The sequence below is a fragment of the Jaculus jaculus genome, chromosome 1 (genome assembly GCF_020740685.1).
Source record: "Jaculus jaculus isolate mJacJac1 chromosome 1, mJacJac1.mat.Y.cur, whole genome shotgun sequence".
Classification (NCBI taxonomy): domain Eukaryota; kingdom Metazoa; phylum Chordata; class Mammalia; order Rodentia; family Dipodidae; genus Jaculus; species Jaculus jaculus.
In genome coordinates, this window is record NC_059102.1 from 17,805,914 (window position 1) to 17,833,033 (window position 27,120).

Below are 27,120 nucleotides of genomic sequence, written 5' to 3' on the forward strand. Positions count from 1 at the left end.
TTTTCCTTACATATAACAAGGTTCTTTACTTAGGTATCAAGATGTTCCTGACTACTGAAACCTACTTCAAGACAGCTTGCTTTAAAGGACAGGCTTCTAGTCTCACAATTTATTTATTTTAAGAGGGGGGGGGAGAGAAAGAGTTAGACAGAGTGGGCATACCAGAGCCTCTAGCCACTGCCAACAAACTTTAGATGCATGCCTCACCTTGGGCATCTGGCTTTATGTGGGTACTGAGGAATCAAACCTAGGTCCCTCTGCAAGCAAGAAACTGAACCACTGAGCTACCTCTCTAGTTTCATAGTCTCAACTTACAATGACTAATGCTAAGATAAGGTCTACAAAGTAGGGGCAAAGATCCAGTCCCATAGATGTATCAAATAACATATAAATCTCTCTCTCTTTTTTTTTTTTTTTTGGAGGTAGGGTCTCACTCTAGCTCTGGCTGACCTGGAATTCACTATGTAGTCTCAGGTTGGTCTCGAATATAAATCCATTTTAATTTCCAAGCACATTTTGAGAATTCAGTTTTCATTTTATTTATATATTTTGGTCTCTCTAGCCCAAGCTGACCTGGAATTCACTATGAAGTCTCAGGGTGGCCTTGAACTCATGGTAATCCTCCTATCTCTGCCTCCCAAGTGCTGGGATTAAAGGCGTGTGCCACCACGCCCAGCTCATTTGTTTGCTTTTGAGAGGAGATGATTCTTAATTTCAGAGACTTCAACAGCTGGACAACAATGCTCACACTGGTCAGATTGCTGAAGGTCACCCATCTGAAATTCAGCCTACCATAATCCTTACAGACATAATCAGAGGCCAACTTCCCCCTTCCCGTTCCCTCCTGCTCCCCACAAGAACTCATAAAAACATTTTAGTACCTCATTTGATTCTAAAGAACAAAAGGGGACTAGGGATATGGTTCAGTGGATAATGCACTCATACCTCAAGCCTGACTACCGGAATTTGACCCTCAGACCCACTTAAAATGTCTAAAGTTGCGGCAAGCTTCTGTAATCCCAGTACACTGATGGTAAGATGGGAGTCAAGGACAGGAGAATTTCCTGAATGCTCACAGCAAACACAGCAAAGAAAAACAGCAGAACAGGTTCTAGAGAGAGCAACCTGCTTCAAAAATGAGGTTGAAAGAGTGAGATTGAGAGGCTCAGTGGTTAAGAAAACTTCTGCACAAGTGTGAGAGCCTAAGAGGTATTTAGAATGTTTTAGTTCAATTTCCATAGCACCCATTTAAACAGCTGGGCATGGCCACACACTCATGTAACCCTATTCCAGTGAGGAGCAGATAGTGGAGAATCAATGGGGTTCATGAAAATGGCAAGTTCCAGTCTCAGCAAGAGACTATCTCAAGGATACTTGCAGATGAAAGATGGAGGGGTCATGCCATGTATTCCTCTAGCCTCCATATGCATCTGTTTGCATGCATCTATGTGCACATTATAGCACACCACACAACTATACACACACAAATGAGGTGGAAAGACAAGGTCCAACTGGAAAGTTGTCCTCTGACTTCCATACATGTGTGCAGCCAAACACACAAACACATGCACTCAAACACACATGGACACACATACAATTACAAAAAATAAAAAGAATAAAAGACATAAACATTAATATCAGATCTGTAACTATTATTTCAGTAGACTAAAAATTGCACCTTTTGAGATATGAATATTGGAATGAAAGATAGGGAGCTTTGAGCTGAAACTGATGCTGGACTGAAAGTACTTTTCCTACAGTATTCAGGACTGGCCTTAATAAGACAGCATTACTTCCAGTTTGGGGCTGTTCTCATCTCTACAGAGAAAAGAAAAATGACATAAAGTCAACTTGAAGTGCAGAAAGCAAGATTGATGTTAGTTATAAGAACTTCCTCAAGGTGAGAGGCAGGCTGTGAAATCGCTGTCCCAGAAGACACTGAATGGTAAAGAGCCTAAGATCTATCTATTCCAGAGGCAAAGGGTTGGCGTAAAAGACATTCTGAAATATTATGGCTACAAAATCCTGGGAATATTGGCATTTTAAAAAGAGTATATGAACTAAAACAGAAATAGGATCCTACATTTATACATAATCACAGGACACCTGCCTACAACTAAGTTCTTGGTGCAGCTCTCATGGTCACAGTAGAGAAAGATTACACATACACTTTGCATGGTCAACAGTATAGTGAAAACAACTTTAAAAACTGCAGGAAGGAAGAATGCGGCAGTTAATATTTTACTGAGAATGCAGAAATTACAGAACATGTTCCACTCTACAAAAATCACATAGAAGTTGAATAGGCAAGCAGGAGTATGATCATGAATTATGTTAAATTTATTTAGCATAAGAAGAGATAATATTTCACTGGTATTTAGTGTTCATAATACCAAAGAGAACAAAATAAGGCCTAGATAAGTTTAATAAAGGTTAGATAATTAACTGAGGGTAATATAGGACTAAAAATACAAATCTTTGGACTTTTTTTCTAAATCACAATGTTAACATGGAAATATTGCAACTATTTCAAAGTAATGAAATCGTAATTCTGGAACAAAAGAGGGACTTCAGTTTCATATAGCAGTATAAGTTAAAGGTAAGTTTAAGGGGCATTTAGAAAATTACCATGTGCTCAGTCTACCATACCTAGAGGGAAGGCTACAGCAAACCAAACTCTGTAGCTGACACCAGGACAGCAACCATGACTGTCCACAGAACTCTTCAGGCACAAATAACGGTTAGATAAGCCTTGTTTTGATGTACCGAAGTTTCTCAAATATTATGCTCTTCAGAAGTTAGATTCTTGACTTCTGATTCTCTTTCTGACACAGATTTGTCATACAACACACACCCCTTCCTAAACCCCAAATTGGGGAAAATATTATCAAATGAGTAACTTTGTAAATAACTGACTCCAAAAACCTTATGTGAAGCACTCAGAATTAAAACATCTAGCTACCAACTAAGAGCTAAAAATTCCCACTGCACTGATGTCCTCTTTCTAAAAGGTATGTGGCTGGAGAGATGGCACAGCAGTTAAAAGCACTTTCTTGTAAAAGGGCAGAATAACAGATAGTAAAGAGAACTTTATGATATACTGGTGGCTTATGAGATTTTATCATCACCTGAACTAGTGAAGCATGTAAACCCAGAAAAAAAGAGACAGCTGTTCAAAAATATTTCTTAAAAGAGTCAAGATATAATTTCCTTCTTTCTTAAAATTCTATGTTAGGTATCCTTTTTGAGGCCTTCTTGCTTTGTTGTTTTCATTTTTATTAGACCCTTTATGTCCCATTGGTTTTGCCCTCGGTCTTTATCTTTTATTTCTGTATTTCCCCCATTTAATCATCATCTAAAAAGTCCCAGAGAGGCAGTACCTACAGGCAGATTACAATAACATTGCTTCTGCAATTTGCTTAGGATTTATGATGAAAAAAATTTGTAAGAAAAGTTCTTGTAAGTCAGGGAAAGAGCACAGTGGAGAAATTGCAAGATGTCAGAATGCCAGTCAGGAAGGAACGGTAATAACAGAGGCCTTAAGTATAGGTTCACATTCCTCAGGATTTCAGCACATAGAGGTTGCAGATGCTAGAAAGGACCTTCAGTTTTAAAAACTTTTTATTTATTTGCAAGCAGAAAGATTGAAAAGAGACAGACAGAATGGGTGTGCCAGGCCCTCTAGCTCTAGCCACTGCAAACAAACTCTAGATACATGTACCACTTTGTGCATCTAGCTTTACATGGGTACTGGGGAATTGAACCCAGGTCCTTAGGCTTTGCAAGCTGCTAAGCCATCTCTCCATATCCTGACCTTCGTGTGTGTGTGTGTGTGTGTGTGTGTGTGTGTGTATATATACAGACACACACATACATACATACATACATACATACATACATACATATTCCTTTTTTCTAGGTAGGGTTTCACTCTAGCTCAGGCTGACCTGGAGTTCACTATGTAGTTTCAGGGTGGCCTCAAACTCATGGTGATCCTCCTCCCAAGTGCTGGGATTAAAGGTGTGTGCCACCACACCCAGCTTGACCTTCATATTTTAATGTAGTTAAAGGCACAAAAACAATTGGATCAGCCCAGTCTCTCTTTGTTAAGTTTAAGTTAATTCCTCAGAAATAAAAAGCTTTCATAATTATCTATTTGTTGAATATGTGCAAGTTATTCCTTTTGCTTTTTTTGTAATTCCAACTAATTTAAGTCCTGGGTGGGAACCAAGGCCTACTGGTAGGTACAAGTTAAGTAAGTGTTCACAATATAACCCTAAATATAATGATGAGATCAAAATATACGGTCACTGGGGCTGGAGAAATCAGTTAGTGGTTAAACCACTTGCCTGCAAAGCCTAAGGACCCAGGTTCAACCTCCCAGAGCCCACATAGCCCAGATGCACAAGGCGACACGAGTGCAGAGGCGGCACATGCTCAGAGTTCATTTTTAGTGGCTAAGGCCCTAGTGTGCCAATTCTCGCTCGCTCGCTCGCTCATAAAATTAAAAAAAGGCCACTTCACATGTAAATAGCCATCTGCACCATCTAAAATGTCTCTAACCTCTGTTGTTACAAGGTAGTGGATAGGAGGTAACTGGAATGGAAAGATGCTATAAAATATAAAATTGTGCTGTGGGAAACTATTTCCAAGCATAACTCATGTTTGAATAACTCATAAATCATGTTTGAATTGAGGCACTAATATCTGAGCCATTTGGTTTATGGTAAATAAACTTAAGAAACTACTGACTTTCCAAAATACTCAGAGATCCCAGGAAGCTACATGCAGTACAAAAAAGGTGGAAAGTTACTAATGGCAGGAATACAAATTTCTCTTTCTCACCTCTCTGTCCTCTGACTAGAAATAAAAGCATTTGCATAAATCCTTAATGTCACATTCTAGGCTCAAGTGTACAAGGTTTGTCAGAAAATACTGTTTTAGAAAAGACTAGTTTATAAAGTGGTGCCAACTCCCTGATTAATGCTGCTTCTCTAAGCAATGAAAATCTTTCATATGTGTGTGTGTGTGTGTGTGTGTGTGTGTATAATGTTTTTTCAAGGTAGGGTCTCACTCTAGTTCAGGTGGTCTAGAACTCATGGTGATCCTCCTACCTCTGCCTCCTGAGTGCTGGGATTAAAGATGTGTGCCAACACAACTGGCTTTTAAAAATATTTTTATGTATTTATTTTAAAGCAGAGAGACAGAGAAAGCATGGGTATGCTAGGTCCTCCAGTGACTGCAAATGAGCCCCAAACATGTGTGCCATCCTGTGCATCTGGTTTTTATGTGGGTACTGGAGAACTGAACCTGGATCATCAGGACTTACAGGCAAGATCCTTAACCTCTGAGCGATCTTTCTAGTCCTGAATTTTTTCCTTCCCCTGTTTTTGTTTTTAAAAATATATATTTATATGCAGAGAGAAAGAAAAAAAGAAAAGGAGACCAAGAGGAGAGAAACAGAGAGAGAGAATGGGTATGCCAGGGCCTCCAGCCATTGCAACTGAACTCCAGATGGATGCATCTGGCTTACATGGGTAGTAAAGAATCAAACCTGGGTTGTTTGGCTTCACAGGCAAGCTCTTTAACTGCTAAGCCATCTCTCCATCCCCAAATTCCTGGAATTCACTATGCAGTCTCAGGGTGGTCTCGAACTCATGGTGGTGCTCCTACCTCTGCCTCCCAAAGGCTGGGGTTAAAGGTTAAAGGCATGCATCACCACACCTGGTTTTCATTTTTTTTTAAATATAGGTTTTCATAAGTATGTTTGTAAGCCACAGAAGCAATGCATAAAGAAAGACTCCTTATGACACAGCAATCCTAATGTAAGCACAAAAGGTTCAATACTAGGAATCTTTAGTCCTTACAAAGGTTGGGAAGTACGCACCTGCAGTCTCTCTCCCCCTGCCTTCTCTTGCCGATTCATAGCTAGCTTCCTTCTCAGACCGACTGATTACCTAGTTGTTCTTTAGACACACCAGACACACTGCAGCCTTATCACAGGCTCTATAACCTGCTCAAGTCTCTGCCTCCTGATTCTTTATAGTACTAGAAAGTGATGTTGGCCAGGGAGGCCCATGAGTCTCCTCAAACAATGCAGGCCATTGTTAAAAGTGCTTGGTTACCTACCAAAAGGAGATGGTATGACCCTATTCTGAAGATCTCACAGGTTGTGGTCACAGGACACAAAAATATCAAGCTGGAAGTGGGATAGACAGCTGCCATAGTGCTGGGATGCATCATGCTAGCTACTGGTGGAGAAAATCATCTAGTCTGAACAAGCAGTGGGTCCTGCAAGCTTCAAAGTTAACCTGCCATGCAAGATGGTCCCACCAGTGCAATGGTGGCACATGAGTTACGGGTGTAATCAATTGCCGACTGGATAAAAGACCCCACTCAGTGGGAGGGAACTCACACCTGGTACTGAGAATTCAGCCAAAACACTATGGCATAGAAAGTCATAGACCCCAGAAGGAAACTTCCACTCTCCTTTGGCTAAAAAGAGATATTATGATCATCAAACAGCCTAAGTGGGCACATTTAAGTGCTCTGATAATTTCTCAACTCACTTTTGATTAACAAAACTTCGTTTTACAGATGGTGACAAACACTGGGGAGACTTAAGACTCATCAAAATGACAACAAGAGGAGAAAGTCCAGGGTTCACCACTGGGTAAGTGAACTTTGTCACACCCAACAGGGCTAAGGGAACACTGCAGTCACAGGAAGAATATGAGCACTGTTCTCACTGTTAGCCAGAGAACCATCTCTTTGGAGGTGGAAGTAGACACTGAGGAGACTCAAAACTCATTAAGATAAACAATAAGAGGCTGTCTAGAGCTCAACATTAAAGGAGAGTTCCAACAAGACTCAGGGTACATTGTGAATAAGTGGTCAGAAGGACACAGTTGGGAACACCTTGACAGAGGGTCCTCAGGGGGTGGGTTATGGCAGAAGAGGAGACCAAAAAGGATAAAGAGATGGGAACATGATCAAATTACTGTATATAATAAAGTCCTCAGTAAACAAAAGAAAAAAAGACAAACTGTAATTTACATGAATTATATCTCAGTAAAGCCAGTCAATAAAAAAAAATAAAGGCTGGAGAGATGGCTTAGTTGTTAAGGTGCTTGCCTGAAAAGCCTAAAGACTCAGGTTAGATTCGCCAGTACCCATGTAGAGCCAGATGCACAAAGTGGCACATTCATCTGGAATTCATCTGTAGCAGCTAAAGGCCCTGGCACACCCATTCACACACTCTCTCTCCCCTCATGCTCTCTCTCTTCTTGCAAATATATAAAAATAAAAAAATAAAAATCCTGTAACAGGACAGTCTTTCTTGAGCTTGAAATTATTCAGAAATGAACAAATAAAAAGATTAAAAATTATAACACAAAAATTACAAACTGACTAGAAAAACATACTATAAGAAACTGAGGCACAAATAATAAAATTTGCAGTAAATGACAAAGAAATGGACATATGCATAACATAAATATCTAGAAGCTAATAATAAAAGATGAGTAATACTATAAGTTAATAAAATTCTAATTAAAACTATAAAAGATGCAATTTACTCATATTTGTAAAAAACAGTAATTTCTACTGTGCAAGTGATAAAATTTTGACAATTCAAACTGGAACAACCTTTCTGAGAGAGAGCTTGGAAATTATTAAAAGTCTTGAAAATTTTACCTGCAACTTGACTTTTGGGACTTTATTCCAAAAAAAAAAATGCATACACAAAGATGAATGTATAAAATTACCATGACAATTATGCTAATAGTAGTAATTTACTTATAGTCATACTTATCCCTAATTTATTTTACCTCAACTCTAATTTCCTAATTGGTAAGTACTAATCAACAGAACATTAGCTAGCTAAAATATGAAGTAGTATTGGAATACTATTCAGCTATTAAAATTATTTTAGATCTATATTTATGAAGATATAAAGAACAGTGTAGTGGGAGGGAGGGAATTACCATGGGATATTTTTTATAATCATGGAAAATGTTAATAAAAATTTTAAAAAAGTGTAGAAAAAAATTATTTGAAAAACATTTAAACATTTAAATAATCTTTAAAAAATGTTTATTTTATTTTATTTTTATTTAATTGAGAGTGGCAGGGAGAGAAAGAGGCAGATAGACTGGGCGCACCAGGGCCACCAAGCCACTGCAAACGAACTCCAGATACATGTGCCAACTTGTGCATCTGGCTTATGTGGGGCCTGGAGAATCAAGCCTTGAACTGGGGTCCTTAGGTTTCACAGGCAAGTGCTTAATCACTAAGCCATCTCTCCAGGCCCCTTAAATAATCTTGAAAGAGAAACTGAAAGCATTATCTGCTCAATGGTTTTATGGGGATTTCTGTCCTGTAGTTTGCCTGTTTTAGAATAACCTCCAATAAACATACTTTACCTTTTACAAAACGTATTTTATTTATTTATTTACTTGACAGAGAGAAAGGGGGGGAAGGGAGGGAGGGAGGGAGGATATGAATATGGGCACGCCAGGGCCTCCAGCCACTGCAAGTGAACTCTAAATGCACACACCCCCTTGTGTATTTGGCTTATGTAGGTCCTGGAAAATTGAACTGGGACCTTTTGGCTTTACAGGCAAAAGCTTTAACCGCTAAGCCATCTCTCCAGCCCAAACATGCCTTACTTTTATGAAGAGTTGACACAACAGACCTATTTTAATTTTGAAAAATGTCTTCATGTTCACCAAATAAAATGGCAGAAGACCCTCAAAATTTTCTAGGAATATAATCCACTCTTTCAGTAGGGTTAAATAAGCAAGACTACTAATAAACAGCAAGGAGCAGGAGCTCATAATGAGAAGACAGCTTTAGAGTCACAAGCTCATCTGGTTTTCCAATGTAAGGTCTCTTCTCCCTCTCTTTCTCATTTTCTCTTTTTCCCATAAGGGAAATAAACTTTTTAAAGAAAAAAGACAAGTTTATTTAGTGTCGATTAAAATTTTAACCATAAAAATTATTCTGTATGTGGAGTGCTGGAACTAATCTGAATCAAATGTGCTGAAGTAGACAGGTTTTTAAGTTTTTTAGAAACATGAATTTAGGCAATAACAATCCATTAGACCATAAAAACAACAAATCCTCTACAAGAAACCCTGTCCAGCAGCTTTGGACACAGGCTGAGGAGCCAATTTGCCCATGACCTCTTCCACTCTGTTTCCTGAACTGACTTGGCATTCTAACATCCTTACCAACTGCAATCTACCCTTTTCAATAACCACTGAACTACAAAATTACTCATTCCCTTTTCCTCAAGTAAAACCCCCAATTCCCTAAAGCTGCCGGTTTCAGCTAAATATTAGTCTATGAGGGAAAGAACAGCAGAACAAATATCAGTAAGCCAAGAACATTCTGTGACAACCTTTCGTATTTTCAACTTTTATTGACAACCTCCATATACACAAACAATGTACCCTGATCAGGATCCCCTCCCACCACTTTCTTTTGTTCCCACTCCTCTATCCACCCTCCATTGAACCCATTCTTTCCAATTAGTCCCTCTTCTATTTTTTTATGCCATCATTTTATTTTGCCCTTGGATGTAGGTAGCATTGGCCACTGTGAGGTCATGAAAGCAAGAGTCATTTTGGGTCTGGAAGTCAGTGTTCCAGAGTCCTCTTCCCCCTCCTTTCATTTTACACTCTTTCTGCCACCTCTTCTGCAATGGTCCCTGAGCCTTGGAGGGTATGACAGAGATGTCTCACTTAAGTGTTAAGCATTTCACTGTGTGACAGTATTTCTTAATCTGAAGACACTGAAGAGAAGCTCTGAAATATGGTGACTTCTGAGCAACTCCACACGTCCAGTCACAGTACCTTACCTACCAGTACATCTACGTATTCTGATGGGATATAAATCAATGTGGTACTGAGCTAGTTTTTCATGCAATGTTATTAATCAAAGAATTATATTCTTTAGAACATGCATTTTTCCTCATAACTAGAAAACATGCTACGTGAGCATACATGTTCATAGAGTTTACTTCATTAAGTCAAAAGCATAAAAGTAAAGTATTTTTTAAAAATTATTTTTATTTATTTGCAAGTAGACAGCAATAGAAGACAGACAGAGAGAATGGGCTCTACAGATCCTCTAGCCACTGCAACTGAACTCCATATGCATGAACCACTGTGCATCTGGGGAACCAGACCCTAGTCATTAGGCTTTGCAGGCAAGTGCCTTAACCGCTGAGTCATCTCCTCAGGCCCCTAGACATCTGTTAGCTTATTTTATCTTAGTTTATTTTAATTTAATTTTATTTTTCCAAGGCAGAGTCTCTCTCTAGCCCAGACTGATCCTCCTATCTCTACCTCCCAAGTGCTGGGATTAAAGACATGCACCACCATGCCAAATTAAGTGTGAAATCTTTGTGGCTAAAACAAAGAGATAGCAGGGAAACATTGGTATCTTAATATTAAAACCAACAGGGATATCTTTCAAATAGAAAACAGATATTAGGGGGCATTTGAAAAGTTTTCTCCATCTGTAATATGTGGATGTATATGTTCTCTGCGTGTGTGTTTGTGCGCATGTGCGTGCACATGTGCCATGGTGTATGTCTGGTGGGTTGAAGACAACCACACAATGTTTATGCTCTCCCTCACCCTACTTGAGACAGGGTCTCCATTATTCTGCTGCTTTTGCTGCTTTGATTTGTGTGCCCCATTTCTGGGTTCTCCTAGCTCCACCTCCCTCTGCCACAGATGCACTGGAGTCACAGATGCATGTGCCACTTTATGTGGTTGCTGGTGAGCTGAACTGAGGTTTGCAGGCTGCAAGCAAGTGCCTTTAATTGTTGAGTCATTTCCCCAGTGCCCAGGGATAACATTTCAGTGCTTACACACACCAGCCAATAGTCAAGGCAAAAGAGCTGTACCAAGCTTACTGCAGTAGGAACCGTTGCCTACTGGCACAGACACTTAGTGGAAAACTCCACTTACTGGCTTGGTGAAACAGCAACCCAGTCAGCCAGGTGTGGAAGGAGTTAGACCTGTAATCCTGAAGCCGAAGCCATAGTTATGTCCACACATGGATGTGAGGAGAAGGATCTGCCATCCGTGCACTGTGCACATCCTGAGCTTAGGGTTCATTAAGAACATCCTGAACGCCACCAATGGGCCTTGCAGGGTCACCTTTCCTGTCGAGGGAGAGATGGACTCTGCTAAATGCAAATACACAGCAAGAATGTCTTCAACTTTACAAGGAAACCTGTAAAAAATGTATCAAATGAAATAATTAACAGAAGAAAACAGAAAATGGACAGTTACACAAGAATAAACTTCAAATTGATTATTTCACTCAGTATGTGCTTACTGTCTATTAGTGTAAAAGCTGTTCTCAATGTGCATAGTTTTGTAACAGTTACATTAGCCCTTAGCAAGATATTACTTCACTGCACTATACGGAATCTCCAAATACTGGTATACTTCATAACATGGAGTCAAAAATGACATGCATGTTTACTATCATCATTAACAAACTTACCAGAAAAACTTTTTTGTTTGTTTTTGTTTTTCAAGGTAGGGTGTTTCTTTAGTCCTGGCTGACCTGGAATTCACTACGCAGTTTCAGGTTGGCCTTGAACTCACAGTGATCCTCCTACTTTAGCTTTTCGAGTGGTGGGATGAAAGGCGTATGCCACCATGCCTGCCTTTAAATATATTTCTTTATTTATTATGTGTGTGTGTGTGTGTGTGTGTGAGAGAGAGAGAGAGAGAGAGAGAGAGACAGGGAGAGAAAGATGGAAAGAGAGAGAGAGAATATGGGCATTCCAAGGCCTCTAGGCACTGCAAACAACTCCAGATGCATGTACCACCTTTTGCATCTGGCTTTATGTGGGTACCTGAGACTTGAACCTGGGTCATTTGTATTTGCCAGCAAGTGCCTTAATCACTAAGCCATCTCTCCAGCCCTCAACAAAGTTCTAATTGTTTTTGAAAGAAAAAAATATATATAATCATTTTTTTTTGGTTGTTGTTGATTTTTCTAGATAGGGTCTTGCCCTAGCCCAAGTTGACCTGAAATTGGTTTTCATTTGCCAGCCTCATAAAACTATATGGCACAAAAGAATGCTTTTTAAAAAATTTTTTAAATTTCATTTATTTATTTATTTGAGAGTGACAGACACAGAGAGAAAGACAGATAGAGGGAGGGAGAGAGAATGGGCGTGCCAGGGCTTCCAGCCTCTGCAAACGAACTCCAGACGCGTGTGCCCCCTTGTGCATCTGGCTAACGTGGGACCTGGGGAACCGAGCCTTGAACCAGGATCCTTAGGCTTCACAGGCAAGTGCTTAACCGCTAAGCCATCTCTCCAGCCCAAAAGAATGCTTTTTTAAAGTTTAATTTCTCATTTGTGATTTCTTAGAAAATCAATTAATTGTGATTTGTGCATCTCCTAAATATCGCCAGTCACACATTGAGTACGTATTCAACAAGCATTCATTAAACACCATTCACAACCTATGTAGTCTTATGGTGACCTAAAACTCACAGCTATCCTACCTCAGCCTCTTGAGTGATGGAATTAAAGGCATTTGTCACCCTGCCCAGCTAAGACCGAATATTATCATTTGCAAAATAATAATAAGGTGATTTATTTGCCCTGAAATGGTGACTTCATTAACTCCTGGGAAAATGGAACGAAATGTGTGAGTGCTTGCACCACTAAAAACAACTACTAGCACAGTTCTGGTTCAATTGCCTCGATTTGTGCTAAAGTGCTAAAAATGCTACATTGCTTTTATACTATCCAGGTAGATATTAACACAGTTAAAATAATAAATAATACCTTCTTACTGTTGGAGAAACAGTTATGGTCTTCTCAAACCCCGAAAGCATCTTGGGAACCCAAAGGAACCTGCACACCACACATAAAAGAGTCAATGCTTTAAGGGGACAACTAAGCAGGGACCCAGGGCAGCCAAACATCAAGATCTTCATGGCTCCCTCTCCCTGTTCACTCAAAGTCCTGGATCTCAGTGTGGTGGCTGGTCATCAGACTAAGAGGGACCCATGTGAAGTCAGTATGCATGACACAGCAGTAGCTCAGGAAAGGAGTCTTTTAGGCAGAGGAAATAGCCACTGGAAAGGTCCTGGAAAAAAAATATGCTGCTCTATTCAACAAGAAAAACAGTAACAAAAACAACACTCCTAATTGAAAGGTACATAATAGAGTCACACTATCCCCAGGCAGGTGGGCTATTGGATAATATCACTCAGTGACTCCTTTTGCCTATTTCCAAGTTTTGCATATTTATTCATGACAAATGTGATTAAAGCTTTCTTTGGGGAATTGCAAAGAGAATTAAAACTAATCCAAATCACTTCTAAATGATAACCTCAAAAAAAGTGTACAGGGTTGGAGAGATGGCTTAGCAGTTAAGGTGTTTGCCTGCAAAGCCAAAGGACCCAGGTTGGATTCCTCAGGACCCTTGTAAGCCAGATACACAAGGTCTGGAGTTCTTTTGCAGTGGCTGGAGGCCCTGGTATGCCCATTCTCTCTCTCCCTCTCTCTGTCTCTTTCTCTCTCTCTCAAATAAATAAATAAAAATAAAGTTTAAAAAGTTTACAGCTAGTTTTATACAATTCAAGCTGCATGATGCCAATACTCTTATTAAAAAAGGTATTATATAATTTATTCACCAGTTCTTCACAGTTTGATTTAGGTTGTTTAATGAATGCTTGTTGAATAAGTACCCAGTGTGTGACTGGAGATATTTAGGAGATGCACAAATCACAATTAATTGATTTTCTAAGAAATCACAAATGACAAATTAAGCTTTAAAAATGCATTCTTGAAGGGCAGGAGTGCTGGCACACGCCTTTAATCCCAGCACTCGTGAGGCAGAGGTAGGAGGATTGGGGTGAGTTTGAGGCCATCCTGAGACTCCACAGTGAATTCCAGGTCAGCCTAGGCCAGAGTAAGAACCTACCTCAAAAAAACCAATTAAAAATAAAAATGCATTATTTTGTGCCATACAGTTTTATGAGACTGGAAAACTAAAACCAAATTCCATTCTTTCTGTATATTGAGCCACAAATTCACTATTCTTTAATTAAAGGATCATTCTCTCACTTATAGGAAACAATTTTTCCCTATTAAAAACATTTCTAACATTTCAGAAAGGTTATATAATTTATTTAAAGAAGCTCTTTGGGAAAAAACTGGAATTGAAACATGGAAGATTTTACAGTTTGGAATCGGTAAGTGGATTCTTAAGCCATGAAGTGTGTGACTTTCATGATCTATAAATACCTGGAATCAGAGGGCTAAGTTGCATATCACTGTAATGTGCTCTAAGTGGCTTTTATAAATAGTCCCTGAATTTTCTTACAATCATGAAGATAAAGTTGAGAAAAAGGGAATCCAATAAATGCTGTATATTTTCACTTGATTTGGTGATCTAGTCATTTCAGCTCTACTAATAGGAAAAGAAGTTGCTACTTATTAAAGGCCAAGTCTTCCCATGATAGAACTGTAATCATGAACATGGCTGTTAATCAAGGAGCTCATATTATGAGTAAATGTGGGGCTGGAGAAGATGGCTTATTTGTTAAGGCATTTGCCTGCAAAGCCAAAGGACCCATGTTCTATTCCCCAAGACCCACCTAAGACAGATGCACAAAGAGGCGCATGCATCTGTAGTTTGTTTGCAATGGCTGGAGGCCTTGGTGCACCCATTCTCTCTCTGCCTGTCTGCCTCTTTCTCATAAATAAATAAATAAAATATATTTAACAAAAAGGGGGTGCTGGAAAGATAGCTTAGCGGTTGAGGTGTTTGCTTGCAAAACCAAAAGTTCCTGGTTTGACTCTCCAGGACCCACCTAAGCCGGATGCACAGCAAAGTGGCATATGCATCTGGAGTTCATTTGCAGTGGCTGGAGGCATTGGTATGCCCATTTGTCTCTCTCTTTCTCTCTGCCTCTCTCTCTCTCTCTCTCTCGCTCTCAAATAAATAAATGTTTATTTGGGGGCTGGAGAGAGAGCTCAGCAGTTAAGGTGTTCGCCTGCAAAGCCAAAGGATCCCGGTTCTACTCTCCAGGACCCAAGTAAGCCAGATGCAAGGGGGCACATGCATGCATGCATATGGAGGTCATTTGCAGTGGTTGAAGGCCTTGGTGCATCCATTCTCTCTCTCCCTCTTTCTCTCTATCAAATAATAAATAAAATATATTTTTTAAAAAAGAGTAAATGTTCCAAATGGTCATTAAGCACTAAAAAGATATTAAACTTCAATGTCATAAAGGTATTAGAAAAACAATCCACAATAAGGTACCACTTAACACCCACTAAGATATCTTTTTTAAAAAGACCAAAATCCAGGAAATAACAAATGTTGGTAAGGAAACAATGTTCCAACTCCTATACATACTAAACTACTGAGAAAATGGTATAATCATCATGGAAAGTTTTAACACTTCTGAGAAAAAAATTAAAACAATTGGAAGTTCCCACATAACCTAGTAACCCCATTCCTACACAGAATACTCAAGACATACGAATATATATTCAAATATACAAATGTTCGCAGAAGCATTATTCAAGATAGCTAAAATGTAAAAATGATTCAAATATTCCATTCAGGGTACATCCAGTGAAGTGTATAGTCATCTATTGTTCTTCCATAAAAAGATCCTAAGCACGACACCCACATCACCCTCTGGGGCTCAGGGGACATCATGGAAGATGGAAGGATGGGAAGGAGCTCAGTAGACCCTGTGTCCCAACATGGCAAGGCCACTGCACCTATGCACTCACAGAAGCTGTGAATACCTTGCACATGATGGGGCCAGTCGTCATCCTGTTAGAGACAGGCCCCTTCCCTCTCTAATGAGCTAATGACAGTTACAGGTGTGGGGAAAGGGGTCATCCTCTTCCATGGCATAACTACTAGTAAGAGATGAGGGGTGCATGAGACTCAGGGTGACAAGGGAGGGTAGTGTGGGTACATGGTATCAAAATGTAATGTGTAAGTGTGAAAACATCAAAAAAATAGAAACAAGAGGAATGAAGTATTAATAATGGGCTACATACAACACAGATGAATCTTGAGACCATGCTAAGTGAAAGAAAATAGTAAAAAAAAATCACTCACTATTTATATGACATCTCTAGAGACAAAGAAATGAGCTAACTGGGACCTAGGTCTGGAGAAGTCTGGGAAAACAGAGTGACTGTTATTAAATTTCTTTTGGCTGACAGAAAGCTGGAAGAAGCCATTCTACATGTAGTTCAATGGGAGAAAGAGACACCAGTGAAGATACTCAACAGTGGACAGTGCAAGTCTTATAATTGGCCAGCCAGCCCAAATGAGCCAACAGGTGCAATAGTGGCACGTCTATCATGGTGGAAACCAACTGCCCTCCAATTGAACTGGAGGCCCGCTCCATGGGAGGAAACACATCCCTGATACTGAAAACTTAAAACAGGGGTAGTCACGAGCCCTAGGGGTGTAACACCTGCTGATGTCTGGAAAAATGTATATACTATGATTATCAAACTGCCCAGTAAGCATTTCTCTTAATATTTATACCCTTATATTAATGCTACTCTCACTCTGGGTAGAGAATCTTCTCTTTTCAGATGGCAGTGACTTTGGGATGACTCAGAAGGTATCGTAGTGCTGGAAAGAAGTGACTGGAGTACTGAGTAACATCTCGATCACACCTTCCAAGACTCAGGGTCTAATGTGGAAGAGGTGGCAGAAAGAATGTAAGAGCCAAAGGAAGGGTAGGACTCCTTACGACGTGCTTCCTCCAGACATAAAATGGCCTGGATATCCATCACCTCATAGTGCCTGATACTACCTACATAAGACCATCATAAGAGGAGGAAATGACCATGACATCAAAATAAAAGAGAGTGATTGAGATGAGGAGGGGATATGATGGAGAATGGAATTTCAAAGGGGAAAGGGGGGGGGGCGGAGGGTATTACCATGGGGTACTTTTTATAATCATGGAAAATGTTAATAAAAATGGAAAAAAAATAAAATAAAATTTCTTTTGTGGTGATGAAAATGTTATGGACCTTGTAAAAAGACTAAAAATCATCACTTAGTAACTTTTAAAATAAATTTTTATTTTGTAAAATGACCTTGGTTGTTGTGGCACCTGCGTTTAATCCCATCACACAGGAGGCAGAGATAGAAGGATCGCTGAGAGTTTGAGGCCAGCCTGACACTACATAGTGAATTCCAGATCAACCTGGGCTATAGTGAGGTCCCATCTTGAAAAAACAAAAGCAAAATAAAATAAACAATAATAATAATATCGCAGAGCAGGCATGGTGGCCCATTTCTTTAGTCTCAGCATTTGCAGGCAGAGGTAGTAGGACTGCAGTGAGTACAAGGCGAGCCTGAGACTACATAGTGAATTCCAGGTTAGCCTGGGCTAGAGTGAGGTCCTATCTAAAAAAAAAAAAAAAAAAAAAAAAAAAAGGAAGAAAGAAAGAACATGACTTATGCTGTGACCCTATTCCAGCATAAGAAAGCATTACAGGTGGCACAAGTGCCTGCACACCCTTCCCTGGTTACAGTGATCTCCCACCCCAACAGAGAGAATCACTGTCTTCATGCGCTAGTTATCGCCACGCATGTCACTGCATTTTTAGTGGACTTACATATCCCTCACAAGATATTCCTGTGCTTTGCATCTTTTTAATAGTACTATACTTACATAACTTCTACAAGTTACTTTTTTATCCCATGATATTTTGGAGATAAATAACTTTTAGGTCATCATTAAGTGGCTTTTCTTTTTATAATAACACCTAATACTTGGAATCTGAGGTCATGCTCCCAGTATGAGTAACTGGCTCCACTAAATAGCCTTGCTTCCCTTTCTAGCAATTCAATCAGGAGATTTCTGCATGCATTCCAAACTACTACGAATTTTTTGTTCAAAATAAAAGTGGGTTTCAGAATATGAAAATATTTTAAAGGTAGTGAGCATATTTATTCTTAACTGAAGGATAACTTAGAGGAAAAAATACATGTGCTACATTTCATTGTATGTGATAAATCACACAGTAAATGATAAAGCATAATCAATAATTAACCTGAAACACTTCAACTGACCACAGGCACTCTACATGGCCATTCTCATTCTAACCACCAAAACCTCTGTACACACTGGTTATCTTCTTGACATGCATTTCTTCTTTCCTTACTGACTAGTTCATGTTATTTTGTAACTTGTACCATCTCCACACAGCCCACCAAACCTGAAATACCACACCTATTGGTGCAGAGGTAGTCACAAGTAATAACCTGTAGAAATGAAGTAGGAGAGAAAAAATATCTGAGGAGGATATAGGAAAATTTCCCTGTGTTTTAGGGATAGCTTCTGGAAACATGTCTCTGATCTCTCCATCTTTCCCTCATGCCTCTCTGTGCTTTCGGACTGAAACAAACCACAGGATCCAAAAAGTCATTAGTAACTACTGGGGACACAACCGACAGCCCAGGATCCTAGGTGTCAGCGGTACCTACAGGATCCATAAAGGGTATCACCGGCCCCTCAGAGTCACTAGTAAGCAGGGTAGACACAAAGGCAGCCACCCTTTGTAGTACTCCACTTTAGTAATACAATTCCAATTTTGTTTGGTCTAACAGTGTACTGTTAATCACTTTCCTAAGCAGAGTTTGGTGGTGTACACCTATATTTCCAGCACTCTGGAGACTGAGGCAGAAGGACCACCCTGTATTTGAAGCCAGCCTGTGCTATCTAGTGAGCTGAAGGCCAGACTGGGTTACAAAAACACTGCCTCAAAAAATAAACTAACCAACCCACTGACTCATCTGCCTATGTTGGCTGAGTGATAAAATTCTAATCCTTGACATGCAGACTTTTCTCCCCTAAAGCGAGAGGCTAGATGAGGAAGCACCTCTGGGTTTTCATCCTTTCCCCTTTCCCAGCTGGATCTCAGATGCAGTGTCTATGGATGGAACCATGGTTGGTAAGGATGAAAGCTGCAGGCTAAGGGGGAAACAGATGACAGTGTGCTAGGGTGTTTTAGGATTTCCTCGATCAGCTTTCATAAATGGCTCTGACATGCCTCACTTCAGATATCCTAGTGCATGAGAAAAAAATTAACCTTTATTTAGTAAAGCCATAACAGCAGGACATTTTTTGTACGTATCCTGATGCACCTACAACTGATGAAGCTGCTGGACCAATCATTAGGTTTCAAGTTACATAGTCAGTGGTCTTCAAGGACATCTAAGAAGCTGAACTGAAGTTCTGCTGCTTGCAACCAAGGGCACCTTTAGCTGGGACAGCCTTCTTCCTAAGGAAAGGATAATACCTGAATTAAGTCTCCAAGCACAAGGACTATCTATTATTCACCCTTATCTACTGCCTGATTGATAGGGCTCTTTAGTAATGAGTAGTCTATAATTACACAGAAGCCCTTCCAAGACAATAATACTCACTGCTTATTAAAAAATTTTCTATAAAGTTTCTCAACTGACAAAGGAGCAAAGAAATGGGACATTCTTACTAATAACTTCATAAAACATATATGAACACATACTTATCATGCTTGTTGGAACAGTAAGTCCAAGAGGCAAATTTTAGTGAATCATGCCTCTAATTTCCTGACACTATGACTTCACACTCCTCTGAACTTACTCCAACCAGCTCTCCTTCCCTTCCCCGTTTCACCCTGCAATACAGTGCGTAAAGCCAGGGGTCCTCTAGGCCTCAACAGACTCAGGTCTTAGATCTACTACTTCCACTTACGTGACTTAATGCGAGCTCTGTGATTTCTTTGAGTCTCAATTTTTCAAACGTATAAAATGATTAGGATAATACACTGCCAGTATCAAAGGGTTCTTATGAGACTGATATGTTTATAAAATGCTTAGTTTTTGGCCTGATATGCAAAATAATTGTTTGCTGTTACCTATTTTTTAAACTCAATAATTTGAGATGGAGCTTTCCACTGGTCTGAGGCTATCTTACTCAGGATTGTGATCCCCTTTTACCTCCTAGGGACTTTTTTTTTTCAAGGTAAGGTCTCACTCTTACCTAGGCTGATCTGGAACTCACCCTGTAGTCCCAAATTGGTCTCAAACTCACTGAAATCCTCCTACCTCTGCTTCCTGAGTGCTAGGATTAAAAGTGTGCATCACCATGCCAGACACCTGGGTACTTTGAACATATGAAGCCACATGTCTTAAAGATAAGAAATTCCTGTGAATATATGCAATAGAGTACAACTAGCCCCCAAATATTCTTGGTCATAATTAGTGGAACTACAGAAGGATATATCACATTCTTAAAAACAGGGGCTGGGAAGATGGCTCAGTGGTTTAACATGCTTGCCTGCAAAGCCTGGCATCCTAGATTCAATACCCCAGCTACCTATGTAAAACCAGACCCAAAAAGTGGTGAAAGCATCTAGTGCTAGTGTTCTGTATGCAGTGGCAAGAGGTCTTGGCAGCTCTCCCACCCCTCACATGTGCATGCAAATTAATTAAGTTTTTAAATTCTTAAAAATGTAATGTCCATGTATTTCCTAAAATTATGATAAACTCACATGCTATTTAAACAAAGGCTAAATAGGAAAGAGGAATAATTCTTTTCCTTCATTTTTATTTATTTATTTATTTTTTGCTTTTTCTAGGTAGGTTCTCACTCTAGCCCAGGCTGATCTGGAAGAATTCACTCTGTAATCTCAGGGTGGCCTTGAACTCATGGCAATCCTCTTGCCTCTGCCTCCCCAGTGCTGGGAGTAAAGGCATGTGCCACCATGCCCGGCTTCATCCATGTTTTTAAGCAGCTTTTTGTTTTTCCGAAGTTGGGTCTTATACCTCAGGCTGACCTTGAACTCATTATGTAGTCTTTGGCTGTCCTCAAATTTAGCAATCATCCTACCTCAGCTTCCTGAGTGCTGGGATTAAAAGTATATGCCACCACGCCTGGCTAAGCAACTTTTTTAAAAAATTATTTTTGTTTTTTTTAATTTATTAATTTGAGAGTGACAGATAAAGAAAGAGGCACAGAGAGAGAGAAAGAATGGGTGCGCTAGGGTCTCCAGCCATTGCAAACAAACTCCAGATGCGTGCACCCCCTTGTGCATCTGGCTAGCATGGGTCCTGGGGAACTGAGCCTCGAACCAGGGTCCTTAAGCTTCACAGGCAAGCACTTAACCACTAAGCCATCTCTCCAGCCCTGGCTAAGCAACTTTTAATCAACAATAAAATTAAATCTAGGCAGGATCTATTTTTTTCTTTGATAAAACATAAATTTCAGCCAGGCATGGTGACACATATATTTAACCCTAGCACTCAGGAAGCTGTAATGGGAGGATCACCATGAGTTCCAGGCCAGCCTGGGCTACAAGACTGAATTCCAGGTCAGTCTAGGCTATAGTGCAACACTACCTTGAAAAAAAAACACATAAATTTAATGAGTAACTGTCACCTGAGTGACAGAGCTCCATTTTAATGTTTTAATAATAATAATTTTTGATCTGGTTCCTGCCCAAATTAAGTAACACAGTACTACAAGATGACCTTATCAGCTGTCCTGAGAGGATGCCTAATGTTTACCATCTTAAAAAAATGTACATTTTCAAGTAAAAAAAAAAAAAAAGAAAGCCACATTGTTACTTCATTTCAACATAATCTCCGGGCTTCTGCGTGAGAATGAAAATACTTAGTAGCAGAGGCCAGTAAGTTAAAAAGGAGGCATATAGGGTAGAGAAAGGAAGGGAGGAGGATACTTAATAGGCTGATATTGTATATATGTAGTTACAATGATTGTAATGGGGAGGTAATATGATGGAGAATGGAATTTCAAATGGGAAAGTGTGGGGAGGGAGGGAATTACCAAGGGATATATTTTATAATCATGGAAAATGTTAATAAAAATTTAAAAAAAAATTCCTCAAATATTCTTTCATTATTGCTATAATATTAGAGGCCCCATGAAGCCTTGGGTTCAATCCCCAACATTGCATAAAACCAGGCTGGAAGATTAGGCAGAAGTATCAGAAGTTCACAGTCATCCTCAGCTACATAACAAGTTTGAGCTCAGCTAGCCTGAGTGAGCTACATGAGACTCTGTCAAAAACAAAACCAAAGTAAGATTCATCATTTCCCTCCATTTTCCCTCTCTTAATGTTTTAAAAATTAAATACCTAAATTATGACTATATGTCATTTAAAAAATGAGAACTGGGGAGATGGCTTAGCAATTAAGGCACTTGCCAGTGAAGCTTAAGGACCCAGGTTCAATTCTCCAGGACCCATGTAAGCCAGATGCACCAGGTAATGTATGCACCTGGAGTTTGTTTGCAGTGACTAGAGGCCCTAGCACACCCATTCTTTCTGCCTTTCTCTCTCAAATACATACATACATACATACATACATACATACATACATACAATTTTAAAAAACCATGAAACTCTTTAGGATGTTTCACAGAAACAACGGTTCTATCAGTCCTTAAATTCAGTTTGCTCTGTTGTCACTCCTGTAAAAACATTCCTGACTACTGTGAGCTTCAGGTACCCTGGTAAGTGCTAATGCAAATCCATGGCAGGTTCTCATCTTTCTATTTTCATATTACCAAACCTAACCAGGCATACTGTAGCTGTCCAATTCACAAAGTATTCATACTATATAATCGGGGACTTTTGCAACCATCTATTTTAAAGGACTCATTGAGCCCTGAATGGTATATGGCATCATTCAGGTTCTAATTACATGCTACCTGGGTTTTACTGGAAAGGGGGATACAAGAATACCATGCTTCCTAACCACATTTTTTTGACCACAAGCAAACTCTCAAATAAATACCCCAAATATTTTCTGAATGTATGACTGTACGCTAAGCATTGCCCTATTCAAATTATGTTCTAGCTTCTTGTGCCGTTTCCATTTGATAAATGGGTCAATAAATGCCAAGTCAAATATTCAAGTCAATATATTTTCATTGTTATTGGCAGACATATAATTAACTCTGAGAAAAAAAAAGAAACAAGAAATCAATTTATGATTACTTCTTTAGTTCTTCCCATTAGTCATGTACATTATAATTGTAGCTCCACTTTTAAAATCTTTTACACACACACCATCTTGATTATAATTATAAATCAAGTTATTTCAATTACAAATTAGTGTTGTAGGAACTGTGACCCTCATGTGTTAGTTTTATTAGTAAGATACAATTGTATTACCCACATATATGAGCCGATTAAAAAGCAATGCACATTTATGTGCCTATATTAATTAGTAATTTCAACAAATGTTTCTAAACATTATTAGAGATTTGCTCTGTCTTCTTTCTAGTACACACAGTCAAATCAACATTTTCTTTATGTATGTAGATTATCAACATCACATTTCCAGTTTTAATCAAATAGCCTGCTCACAAAGAAACTATGACAAAGAATAATCTTTTTAAAAATATTACTTGAGAGAGAAAGAGAGACAGAGAGGGAGAGAGAGAATGGGCATGCCAGGGCCTCTAGTCTCTGCAAACATACTACAGATGCATGTGCCATCTTGTGCATCTGGCTTATGTGGGTACTGGGGAACCAAACCAGGGTCCTTAGGCCTCACAGGCAAGTGCCTTAACTGCTAAGTAATCTCTCCTGCCCATCTTTTTTTGGGGGGGGGTTCGAGGTAGGGTCTCACTCTAGCTCAGGCTGACCTGGAATTCACTATAGAGTCTCAGGGTGGCCTCGAACTCATGGCAATCCTCCTACCTCTGCCTCCCGAGTGCTGGGATTAAAGGCATGTGCCACCACACCCAGCTCCATCATTTTTTTTTAAACAAAGAAATCATTACAAAGAGAAAATTTTTCATTTAGAATAAAACATTTATTGTCAGGTCAATATCTTCACCAATCCCAGAAAAATACATTTTATATAAAAACTTACATAAGTGACCTTTAAGAAATACTGCCTCAGATGCAAAGCTTCAGATGTATTATTATATGTCATGAAGAAAAATGTTAAAGATGAGCTCCAGAAATTATTCTAATACAATGCTTTCCTTACTTGTTTCTTTCATTATGGCAGTTTACCTGGTTTTATGTTATATATCATGGGCAAGTGATTTAACCTGCAGCTTCCTTACCGGTAAACATGGTATAATGATGGTGACTCACTTCAGGGTACATGTTAGGATTAAAGGAGTTAACATAGGTCAGTGTTAGCTGGCTACACATGACTATATGACCAGCGTGTGTGTAAAAGAAAGCCCTATCAGGACATGCTTCAGGCTTTGCCCACTCCTCCAGCTTCAAGCACCAATGGCAGTAGCTAGTTATCCTGCTATACATGGGCAAAACAGGAGGCAGAGCCTCACTGAAAAATAGCTCCATTTTTTTTCTTTTTTTAAAGACAGCTGTCTCTACTAGGAGGAAGGCATGGGAAAAGATTGGTCAGTGGGTACTAGGCTACAGGTAGGAGGAATGAATTCTGGTGTTCTATTGCACAGCAGGGCGACTATAGATGATAATGTTTATTTTAAAAAACTTTGATCCTGGGCTGGAGAGATGGCTTAGCGGTTAAGCGCTTGCCTGTGAAGCCTAAGGACCCCGGTTCGAGGCTCGGTTCCCCAGGTCCCACGTTAGCCAGATGCACAAGGGGGCGCACACGTCTGGAGTTCGTTTGCAGAGGCTGGAAGCCCTGGCGCGCCCATTCTCTCTCTCTCCCTCTACCTGTCTTTCTCTCTGTGCCTGTCGCTCTCAAATAAATAAATAAAAAATTTAAAAAAAAAAAACAAAAAACTTTGACCCAGGTGTCCCAGCACTCATGAGGCAGAAGTAGGAGGATCGCCATGAGTTCAAGGCCACCCTGAGACTACATAGTGAATTCCAGGTCTAGTGAGACACTACCTTGAAAAACAAAACAAAACAAAAAAAATTTAGAAGAAAGTTTTTAGTGTTTTCACCACAAAGAAATGATAAATGCTTGAGCAAACAAATCTTGATTTGAACATCAGAAAATGATACATGTATAAAAAATAATATGGCACCTATAAATAAGTAATTTTTATTTGTCAAATTAAAGAGACAACACTTTCCTTATTATCTATCACCCTATTAGTATTCATTGAAAACACGAATGTACTCTCTCTGCTGAATAACAAATATGGATGAGAATTAAGATGAATAAAAAAATGTAAATTCACTGCTTGCAAAGACATTATGCTACAAATACCAGTATGTGTTGTTTAATAAAAGAATTTTTACCAAGATGTCTAAGGAGGTCTTTATGGATGATGTCTGGGCAAAATGTGGAAAGAAGGGACTTTCTAAAATAGACATACTTGAAGTAAACAAACGTGCTCAAACAAACTGCCCATGCACACTGCTTGCTAAGTTCATCCTTAGGCATTGAGAAAATGGTTTTGGATAACTGTCTGCCCCATTCCACAGTGAGGGCTCCCATGAAACGCTGCTCCTGCCTTCTCCACTATCTGTTCCCATCTTTCCAATCAAGAGTGCAGCCTTCTTCCTAAAAGCACCTTTAATCACTCCTTCTCAATCAAAAGTTGGCAAGAGAAGCCGGGCGTGGTGGCGCACGCCTTTAATCCCAGCACTCGGGAAGCAGAAGTAGGAGGATTGCTGTGAGTTCGAGGCCACCCTGAGACTCCACAGTGAATTCCAGATCAGCCTGGGCTAGAGTGAGACCCTACCTCAGAAAAAAAAAAAAAAAGAAAGAAAGAAAGAACAAAAAGTTGGCAAGAGTTTTCTCCTATTCCAGGTCAGCCCTCTGCTCTTCCCTAGATTCCTCTCCCAATAAGGCCAGGGCAGATTTGCCTCCTCCCTCAAACTGCAAATGACTTCTTTTACTTTTCTTTGCCTCTCCAAAGTCCTAACCATGCTTCAAAATCTTTCTTCAGGGGCTGGAGAGATGGCTTAGCAGTTAAGGCACTTGCTAAAAAAGCCGAAGGATCCAGATTCAATCCCCCAGTACCTATGTAGAGCCAGATGTGTCTGAAGTTCATTTGCAGTGGTTAGAGGCCCTAGCATGCCCATTCTCTCTCTCTTTCTCAAATAAATAAATAAGACATAATTTTTCTTCAGTAAGCCACCAGACTCTCTTTGTCCCATCAAATAAATAAATAAAAACAAAAGCAGAACTTTACAAATGCAGAAGAGGAAACAATGTTGAAAAAGAGAACTTTCAGATGAAAGACATGCCCAAAATGTAGTAGAGAATGGAAAAACAAAAAGCAGAATCTCACTTGAAACATACCTTCAATACATTATATCCACATAGAACACTTAAATTATTTATCATCCAAAATTTATCTACTGCACCAACTACTTATTGAACAATTATTCTTTCAATGACAGTGTTCTTTTAAAGATGCTAACCATCCCACAAAATGGACAATGAATTCTTTTTTTTTCAGTTTTTTTTCTCAATTTTTATTAACATTTTCCATGATTATAAAAAATATCCCATGGTAACACCCACCCTCACCCTATTTTCCCCTTTGAAATTCCATTCTCCATCATATCCCCTCCCCATCTCAATCAACAATGAATTCTTACTTAAGCTAGATTCTTCAGTGCAAGTTCATATTAAAAGTAAGCGATCACTGGATTCAGAACTTTTTAAAAAATATTTTATTTTTATTTATTGATTTGAGAGAGGGAAAGAGGGAGAGCGGGAGAGGGAGAGAACGAGGAAGAGAGAGGGAGGAAGGCACAGAGAGAATGGGCACACCAGGGACTCCAGCCACTGCAAACGAACTCCAGATGCATGCACTACTGTATCGGGCTTAAATGGGTCCTAGGGAATTGAACCAAAGTCCTTTGGCTTTGAAGGCAGGCTCCTTAACCACTGAGACATCTCTCCAACCCTGGATTCAGGACTTTTTTTGTTTGTTTGTTTCGAGGTAGGGTCTCACTATGGCTGGAATTCACTTTGTAGTCTCAGGGTGGCCTTGAACTCTAGGCGATCCTCCTACCTCTGCCTCCCGAGTGCTGGGATTAAAGGCGTGCGCCACCACACCCAGCTAAGGATTCGGGACTTTTAAATGGCACGAGAACTACACGGGACTACAGCATATCAGTTCTGCGCTTTCTTGAAGGAAAAGTGGTTA

General features: G+C 39.6%; 1 protein-coding gene across 1 annotated transcript in view; it reads right to left on the reverse strand.

The window, feature by feature from the left end:
* Ccdc172 (coiled-coil domain containing 172) overlaps window positions 1-27,120 on the reverse strand; it is a 76,195-nt gene that overhangs the window by 48,414 nt on the left and 661 nt on the right. The window lies entirely within an intron of this gene.